This window comes from Arachis ipaensis, chromosome B03 (genome assembly GCF_000816755.2).
Source record: "Arachis ipaensis cultivar K30076 chromosome B03, Araip1.1, whole genome shotgun sequence".
NCBI classification, from domain to species: domain Eukaryota; kingdom Viridiplantae; phylum Streptophyta; class Magnoliopsida; order Fabales; family Fabaceae; genus Arachis; species Arachis ipaensis.
The window spans coordinates 102,554,265-102,564,463 of record NC_029787.2 but is presented as its reverse complement, the minus strand read 5'-3'; positions in this window follow the sequence as shown (position 1 = coordinate 102,564,463).

Sequence of the window (10,199 nt, the reverse complement as noted above, 5' to 3'; positions counted from 1 at the left end):
AGCCCTCACCCTCCTCGCCCCCCTCCTCTCTTTCCCCCATAACCCCCTTCCTTTACCAAGACCACCACACCGCCACCCTGCCCCCACCAAACCGCCGCTGTGACCGCCTCCCAGTGCCACCGCATCACCACCACCGCCACCTCTCTTATTTCATATTCTATACCTCTGCCAACCAGGTTCCACCAAACAACGATTCCTTTTTCAGTTAGTTGGTCGCAATTTTTTTCGAATTATGTTAAAATTAGGATAGTTAGAGATGCATGATCGTAGTGGATTTTAGGTGGTTAGGTAGCTAGGATGTGGTTAGTGGATTTAGGCCTGATATTTACACCGTTCTTGTTACCTGTTTTATCTGTTCCGGAATTCTGAATTTGCTGTGATGATAATGCTGTTCATATGCTGCTCTTTACTATTCCCTAATGCAGATTGAGTCTATTTCTTTTGAATTCATGGGAATTACTATTTGTTACTCCTGTCTGCACTAATTTATTATCATATGAACTTTTTTGCTGTTGTTTATTACCCGGGAACGTCCAAATTATAGACGGAATGCTGCCTGATTTTTTTTTCCAAATTGTTTCACTCAACTACCATTAATGAATTAGTTTTGGAACTTTTAAGTTTGCACTAATTGGTTTCAACCAAAGCAATTCATGAATGCACGGGCTAGCTTTCTTATTCTTTCTAATTCCCTTATTTGATTAAATCAAATTATTGATGATTTCACTTTGAATTTGCAATTCTTTTCTATGATTAATCATAAATAATCTGCAATCTTTACTTAAATTTGAGTTACTTGTTATTCAAATTTGTGCAATTTTAGTTAATTGGGAACCAAAACACCATGCCACTTACTTTAACTTCATTTTTAACTCTTAACTACTTTAACTTTCTAACTTTTCTACTCACTTTCAACTAACCACTTTCAAACCACTTCAAGGCATGATTACTGTTTTTCCTGATTAACAACAATTCTGCACATCATAGATTTTGGATTGTGATTTTTCTTCTCCAACTTTTACCTTGCATACAATCCAAAATTTTACATCTATTTAACTCAATTCATGCCTCTATTGCCACTTTATTCCTCTTTTTCCCCTCTATGCTTATATTGATAAAATCATATTTGCTTACCTGTTTTCCTGCTTTAATTCTTAAACTGTATCCTGAAATTTCTGCCTTTCAGGATGTCTGACCCTAAAATCAAAGGAAAGAGCAAAGCAACCACTGGAAAAAGGAAAAGAGGAGAATCCTCTACCTCTATTTTGGATATCCTCCATGATGATTCCTGGCGGGAGAAGAACTTTACCCCGCAGGAAAAGGCTGATCAGCTACTGCCTGCCACAGACTCTGTCAAGTTTGCCAACAGATACTGTGAGCTAAAGTATCCAGTTTTTGCCACTTCCAGAAATCTATACCTAGAAAGGACCCTCAAAATTCCAGAAGGACTCAAACAATACACTTCAGAACAAATTAAACAGAGAGGCTAGTTCTTCTTGGAAAGAAACTTGACTGAAGTCAACTTATTCTAGGTCAAAGAATTCTACTATAACTACTTCAAAACATCTCTGGATGCAGTACAGCTTAGAGGAAAGCAAATTCTGATTACTGAAGAAGCCATTGAAGAAATCCTCCAACTTCAGTCTAAGTCAGATCAGCCAGACGGTTACCAAAAGGCTGAGGAGGACATGAGATTCATGAGATTTAACTGGGACACAGTTAAGAGGACTATAGCTCTTGATCCTACTGTCCCATGGATCATGAGCAAGTCCACAGTGGCCCCAAAGGGAATTAAGCTCATTTATCTGAATGATGAGGCTCGGCTTTGGCAGCAGATTTTGAGTAACTACGTGATGCCGAGCACTCATGAGACGGAGGTGCCAGCTGCCATGATCACCCTCATTTGGTGTGTGATGGAGGGAAAGGACTTATATCTTCCCCACTTTATCCGGTATTACATGGCCAGAGTCCATGTCAGAGGCACCCTCCCTTTTCCATATTTGATCACTCAGTTGGGCCACCAAGCTGAGGTGCCCTGGGAGATTGCTGATGAAAAGCCAATCGCTATAGACTGCAAGAAGATTATCCCTCACAGCAGGAAGTTCCAGGCTTTGGGCTACCGACCACCTTTTTTCACTGACTCTGCTGAGGCAGCCACATCCTCTGCTACCCCTTCAGCACCTACTACCCCAGCCACCACTACTGCACCCTCACCTGCTTCAGAGCCCATTTATCACCTCGTGCACTAACTCTTCGCACGCCTGGATCGTATGGAGCGTCGCAACAAGCAACGTTATGAGCACTTAAAGTTGATGATCCGATCCGACAATGACATCCCCTCCGAGCCCAACACCCCTTCTGAGCCATCTGATATGGAGGCGGACGATCATGAGGAGGCTGCACTGAGAGAAGCTGAGCAGGGAGGCCCTGAGCAAGCTGCGCTACATCATGAGGAGCCTCATTAGATACAGCTAGCAGATCCAGAGGTCCCTCTACAGACAGATCTTCCGACACTCATAGAGACTGCAGACACTCAGGCCACCACCGAGACACCAACAGCACATCCTTCCGGAGATTCCACTTCTTCACACACGGCTTGATAGAGCATCGAGGACGATGCAATTATTTAAGTGTGGGGAGGTCGCCATCTCTGGCGAACTTTATTTTGGTGAACCACTTTTCAGACTCTCTTTTATCCTATTTTGTTTATTTTCTGTATTTTTTTTATTTTTTTATCTTATCTTATTTATCTTTCAGTCCTTACACATTTTTCTTTTACTGTAAATATATATATATCTTAGATATTTAGTTTGGTTTAGTTTGCACCTTTAGTTTATTAGTTGTCCCTTTTAGCATATGATGAATTGGTTTAATTGAAAATAAAAAGAGTAAACTAGAAACTTTTGTATAACAGAATCACAACAATCCACACACTGTAAATATATAGCAATAAATGTTGGTTAAATTGACAACATTTTTCAAAGAAAATACTAAATTTTATAAAAAGCCATTCTAAGATTCACATTGAGTTTAATGGAAACTCTTGATTTCCACTTACATGACATACATAACGGATATATGGTTTTTGAGCCAACGAACACACAACCCGTGAGTTCTTGAGCTTAATTGTATGGTTACATTTAACCATAAATTTCATTCCTGTGTGTTTCGCACTTCTTTTCTATGCTTGCAATCTTTACTTTGTTTCAATCTATATGTCCAAATATAGAATGTAGATACATACCCACATATGATTGAGGCCATTATTTGAATTTTTGCTCACTTATCCCAAATAAGCATACCTCCTACATCACCCTTGTTAGCCCCCTTGAGCCTTTTAATTCCCTTTTGTTCTATAACCACATCACTAGTCTTAAGTAGAAAAACAAATTAAAAATCCCAAGTTGAATCATTGGTTAACTTAAGATAGAGATTGTGTATCCACTAAGTGTGGGGAAACGTGGGAACATGGGTTGATAGGAAAGGATTAAATTAATTAAAATAATCAGAAATTTGGGAGCATGCTCATGTGAAACCAAATAATTAAGATATCATGTGCATTGAAAATATGTTTCAGATTTAAAAAAAAAAATTCTTTTTAATTAAATAAATAAATAAGGAGACAAAATTACCCCAATAATGAATTTAGTAAAGAAATTAATGCACATAGAAGTAACATCAAAGTTGGTACATGAGTATGTAATGAGAAAGTGGAAAAATTGGGAAGACCAGGATAATTTTAAATTTTTATAGAGAATGTATATGTTAGGTGAGATCTTAGACTAATCAGGGATTCAATTTATAGCTCACTTAACCTTATATATATCCTCACCTTTACCTTGGCCCCATTATAACCTTCGAAAAGACCTCATGATGTTTGTATGTATACATTATGTATTTGTTGATTGGTTAGATGAAGAAAAAAGTTTTAGAAAGCATGAATAGAAAAGAATAGAGTGATTAACCCCAAACACTGAGTGACTAGAGAGTAAACACAAATCCAGTGAGGGTTCAATAGCTCATTTCCATATATCCCTGTTTAATTGTTAATTGTCTTGCAAGTTTGTGAATTCCTTTAACTCAAATCAATTATGAAAGTGCTTTAACATGACTTAGGCTTGGCTCTGCATATATGATTCCTTGAAAATATGAATCAAATTAATCACATGAAAGCTCTAATATATATAGGTGGATGATAATTAGAATTGCATGATTCAATTAGGTAGCTTGCATTTAGAATAGATTGCATTGCATAAGATTCCACCATTCTACCTTCACTTTTTTCTCTTGGATTTAGCATGAGGACATGCTATTGTTTAAGTGTGGGGAGGTTGAGAAACCCCTATTTTATGATTCATCTTGTGCTCAAATTGAGTGTTTTTATCAATTATTCAACCACTTATTCATATGAATTGCATGGTTTTACTTTTCCTTCTTTATTTTATAATATATGTGAAAACATGTTTCCTATGCTTTAAAAATATTAATTTTAATTATCCTTTATTACCATTCGATGTCGTGATCTGTGTGTTAAGTATTTTCAGGCTTCATAGGGCAGGAATGGCTTAGAAGACAGAAAGGAAACATACAAAAATTGAAGGAAAGCTCAAAAATGGAGTTTTGAAGAGAAAGGCAGCGACGCGCACGCGTGGAAGACGCGGACGCGTGCCTTGAGCAGAACACAAATGACGCGTACACGTGAGTGACGCGTACGCGTAACAAGGAAAAACTCCAAACTACGCGCACGCGTGACGGATGCCACGTGCAGGAATCTGCAGAAAACGCCCTCAGCAATTTTTGGACCCCTTTTCGGCCCAAATCCAAGCCAGAAACACAGAATATAAGCCAGAAAATGGGGGAATCAAAAATGACGATTAGAACAATTCACACAACATTCATAATACACAATTTTAGGTTTTAAATGTAGTTTTTTTAGAGAGAGAGACTCTCTCCTCTCTCTTAGGATTTAGGGTTTCTATTAGTTTATGGTTATTTTCTTCACACCAGGTTCAATGTTCCTTTAATTTACTTTCTAGTTTTATTTATTCTATTACTTTAATTGTTATTTATCTTTTCAATTTGATTTATGATTTTTCCTATGTTAGAATTGAATATTCTATTTAATATCATTTAAGGTATTTCAGATTTATGATTGTTTTATTCTATTTTTGATGCTTTCAATTTAATTTATGATTTATTTTCTCCTTTTGACTTTGGTTAAGTAATTGGTAATGCTTTAGTTATCAAACTCAGCAGTTGATTAGAAATTAGGATTGTTGATTGATTTAGATCCCTCTAAAGCTAGTCTTTCCATAGGAGTTGACTAGGACTGAGGAATCAAGTTAATTAATCCACTTGACTTACCTTTATTTAGTAAGGGTTAACTAAGTGGGAGCAAAATCCAATTCTCATCACACCTAATAAGGATAACTTGGATAGGAATTCCAGTTCTCATACCTTGCCAAGAGTTTTCTTTATAATTATTAATTTATTCTTCTTGCCATTTAATTTACTTATTCCCTATTTCAAAAACCCAAAAACATATCTTTTCCATAACCAATAATAAATCATATTTCCCTGCAATTCCTTGAAAAGACGACCCAAGATTTGAATACTTCGGTTATAAATTTTACTAGGTTTGTTATTGTGACAACCAAATTTTTGTACGAAAGGATTCTCTATTGGTTTAGAAACTATACTTAGAACGCAATTATTTTTATGAATTTCTTTACCGGTAGAGAATCTAGTTCGTCATCTCTCTATTGTGCACAAATATCTCAGCACATCCTCTGACTATTAGAGGGAGATTGCCTTTTCACCATTAGAGGAAATATGTGCTATGTTACCATTAGAGGGACTACATGCCCTGTCACCATTAGAGGGAATATGTGCTCTGTCACCCTTATAACCACAGAGAAGCCATAGACATATTCATCATCATTCATCCTCACCTCTCATTATCATACTCATTCTCATCATATCTTGTTCAAAACTCATCCATCATCCCTTCATCAACCCACGCGTCACAATCACTGACCCGAAGTAAGTGGATAATACCATTGCATCTTATCCGGAGTCTCAACTCATATCTGGAGCAAGTGGATAACATCACTGCATCTTACCTAGTCACATATATCTCAATCAACTACCAGTCATCATCATCTCAATCAAGCTCGTTCATCATCATCTCATCAATCTCCTCTCATTTAATGTTACCAACACTTCATTAATTTCGTTATCATTTCACGACTCCTTCCCAACATCCCCTCAACTCATTTAACAGATCCATCCTCATTCTAAGGCTTAAGGCTTACTAACAGACTTTAAACAGGTGTAAAAGAGGTTTGGAAAGCTAGAGGTTTGGTTAAACTTTCAAAAACATCACATTTTCCAAGACATGGGTCCCGCGCATGCAACCACCCCTTTTTCCTCAAAAGCTGCTAAATCATAAAAATCAGTTTTCTATACCTAACTTCCAACGTTCATAACTTCTTCTACAAAACTCTTATTTTCACAAACTTTAAACCGTTTTAAAGCTCTTGAAATTCTCTTTAACTTGAAATAAATTTCATTCAAATCCAAAATTTGAGGCTCATGTTATAAACCGCTGAAGTTCGTTAAAAATTTATTTTTACCAAAAGAGTTCAAACCTTTATTTTCCAAATTCTCAATTTCAAAACCAAAGTTTCATAACCCAAAACAACATTAAATACACTCAAAATAATTCAACAACCAATTCGTTCCTTCCACAACACTTCAATACTTAATTTTTATCAATTTTCACCCAACAACTAATAGCCAACATAATTCATCCATAATTCATGGCACAACACATTATCATCCAACAAACCACATCAATCACCACAATCATCAATTACAATACATTTATATAATTAAGCTCAACATATTCACAAAATCACTAAACCTCAACAAGTTCACATGGTTTAACTTATCCTAGGGTTATCTATCCTAAATTTTCACGTTACATTATATTTTTATCTACGAGAAACCAAAACTATACCTTGGTCGATTCCTCCCTAAACTCGGAATACCTCAAAAACCTCTCCCTTCACAAGATCCAAGCTTCCAAACGTCAATTTCTCAAATTTAATCACCCGGATTTCGTTTCAAACCGTCAAATTGAACTCCAAATCAACTAGAACACAATCTAATTCATACAATATCACGATAATCATCATAGGGTTCACTAATTCAATGATTCACAAGGATTTAATAGTTTTACTTTACTCACGGATCAATTGGACAAAGCCCAGTGATTATCCGCTACTTGAGTTCACCTAAACCATCAAATCACTCAATTCTCCAATACCTAAACTCAAAATCTATGAAATTGAGGAGGGAAAGAACTGGGCAAGAAATAAAAATTTTTTACCACTTTGTTTAGATATAATTGAAGAGAATTTCAAGACGAACACGTGACCACTGACGGCTCATCAATTGGAGTTTTGGATTGAAAGTTATGGACGATTGAATTTTTGGAGGTGAGGGTTAGGTTTAAACGTTAATCTCTCTCTTCTTCAACGTATTTGAAGGAGTGAAGAAGAAGAAAGCTCCTTCTCGGTGTTTAATAGGTTAGGTCTTGGTCCCGGTTTAAATTCGGTCGAATCAATTCGGCTCGTTAATTCATTTTTTAGGCCAAATTTTTTTAAATTAGTGTCAAAATTTATATTTTAATTATTTTTACCTCATTAAATTATAAAATTTAATTTTTAATTTTTTAAATAATTAATTATTTATTAATTATTCAAAATTTACAATAAATTTTTTTTATCCACCAAAGCAATAATCTCAAATTAATTATTGTAGTTTATTTTATAGGACATGCGTGTGTACTTAGGAGAGCGTCAAACAAACTTTATAGTTGTACCATAATTAGTAATTACAAGGGGTAAGTATGGTTTTGGTCCCAAAAGTTTAGCGCCAGAATTGAAACCGTCCCTCATCTAATTTTCGATTTAAAATCGTCCTTAACGTTTTTTTTTCGTATTAAAATCGTCCTTTTAATTTTTTTTTTAGACTAAAATACCCTCACCACTACCAACACAATTACCTCCTCCACCACCAGCACCACCACCACCACCACCACCACCACCACCACCACCAACACCAACACCACCCCCCACCCACTGCCACTCCATCACCAACACCACCACACCAACCAAAATTTAGAAAATCAACATCATCATCGTTATCCTCATCAGAACCTAGATCTCATATCTAAAACTCAAACTCAGAAAAACAAACCCAGAACTCTTCCTCAACACCCATCTTCTTCCTCAACATTAACCAGAAGCAGATGCACAAACGCAGAAGAACAACAATGGATAACAACAATGGATAACAACAAGCTCAACCAGAAGCGGAACAGCAGAAGCAAAAAATAATGAAACAACAACAACCAGATGCAGAAGAACAACAACAACTATGGATCTTGTATACAATTAACCATTAATAGAAATTCAATAATCTAAGTTAATTCAACAACAACAACAACAATTCAGTAGCAACTTTCAGCAATTCAATAACCTAAAATCAACTAACAGAAAATTAAAATCCAGCTAAACTAACCCAGAATCAAATCAAGGGGCTGGAGGGAGGGTAACAGGTAGTGGCGGCTCTGATTCCTTCTGCGACAGGGACTGAGGGAGGGAAAGCAGGGAGGCTCGCTGCGTTTTTACGCGTTTTTTTTTTTTTTATTTTATAATTTTTATTATTAAAATAGGAATAGGGGTAGTTTAGGAATAAAACAAAAAAATTTATTAAAAAGGACGATTTTAATACGAAAAAAATGTTAAGGACAATTTTAAATCAAAAATTAGATGAGGAACGGTTTTGATTCTGGCGCTAAACTTTTGGGACCAAAACCATACTTACCCCTAATTACAACTAATAAGTAAAGTTCCTTGATTTATTTTGGATGAATATTCATTTAACATGTTGTCGCAACACTAAAGTTGCGTTTGGAAGTAAAACTGAGATTGAGAGATAGAAATTGAAAGACAAAAATTGAAAGATAGAAATTAAATTAAATTTTTATATTATGTATGGTGTAAAATATATTAGATTGAGTTATATCTCAGTATCATGTTTAATTTAAGATAAATATAGAAATTGAAGAGTAGATTTAAAATTTAAAAATTAAATGAGAATATTTTTTAAAACAAATGTTATAAAAAATTTCTGTCGTCGTCCCTGAAAAATTCAATTCTTTGTATTTTCACTTTCTAGAAGTATTGAAAGAATTGAAATTTTGTATCCTAAAATTAAAATTTTAACTCTATTTTTTAATCACCAAACACAATACTCAATTTCAGTTTTAGTCTCAAAAAACAATTGCATTCTAAGAGATGCAAGGATTCTTTTCGTAAAATTTTCTAGTTTCTTAGTAGATGATTTAGCTTTGACTAAATGATACTGTTAATGGCTATAAGATTATTTTTTAAAAAAATTTAAATTAATAATAAAAAATACATAGTCTTAGTATTTTAAAAAATTTTAGGAACTTGTATGTTTCTATTAAATAAATGACAGAGATTAATTTGTCTAATTTTTTATCAAAATTTAATTTAAAAATTGATTTGTCTAATAAATAAAAAAAGTTAAAAATTCATTTGATAATTTAATTTTATTGAGAATTAAATTGTCTGACCACAAGTTTTTAGATATCAATACTTATCATTAATTATTTTTTAGAATTTTTTTTCATTTGGGGATTTTTCCTTTAATTTCCAATTTTTTAAAGTTTCTTTTTTTTTTTCATACAACACACATACACTCACACATACTAACTTAGTTATCACTACTAGAATTTAAACTTGGCGTGGCTTAGTAAGAGGCAAACACCTTAAGCTCAAAATATGTTAACATTGCTGTACCCCTTTTTTGGTATTATTGTACATACCCCTTTTTTGGACGGAAAAAGCTACATATATACTTTGATCCAGATTCTCTGATTGTCTCTTATATAGCTTAAGACCCTAAAGCAAGCTGGAATGGGCTTATTTTAGCTGGCTTAGACTTGGATCTTGAGCTATTATTTATCTATTATCTGCGCCCTAGTGTTTCACCAAAATCCAAAAACTGAAACCTAGTCTTCATTCACCTCTTGATGGTTGATACGTGGCACAAACATTACGCACATGATTGACAAAAAAACATTACTCACATGAAGCCATGAA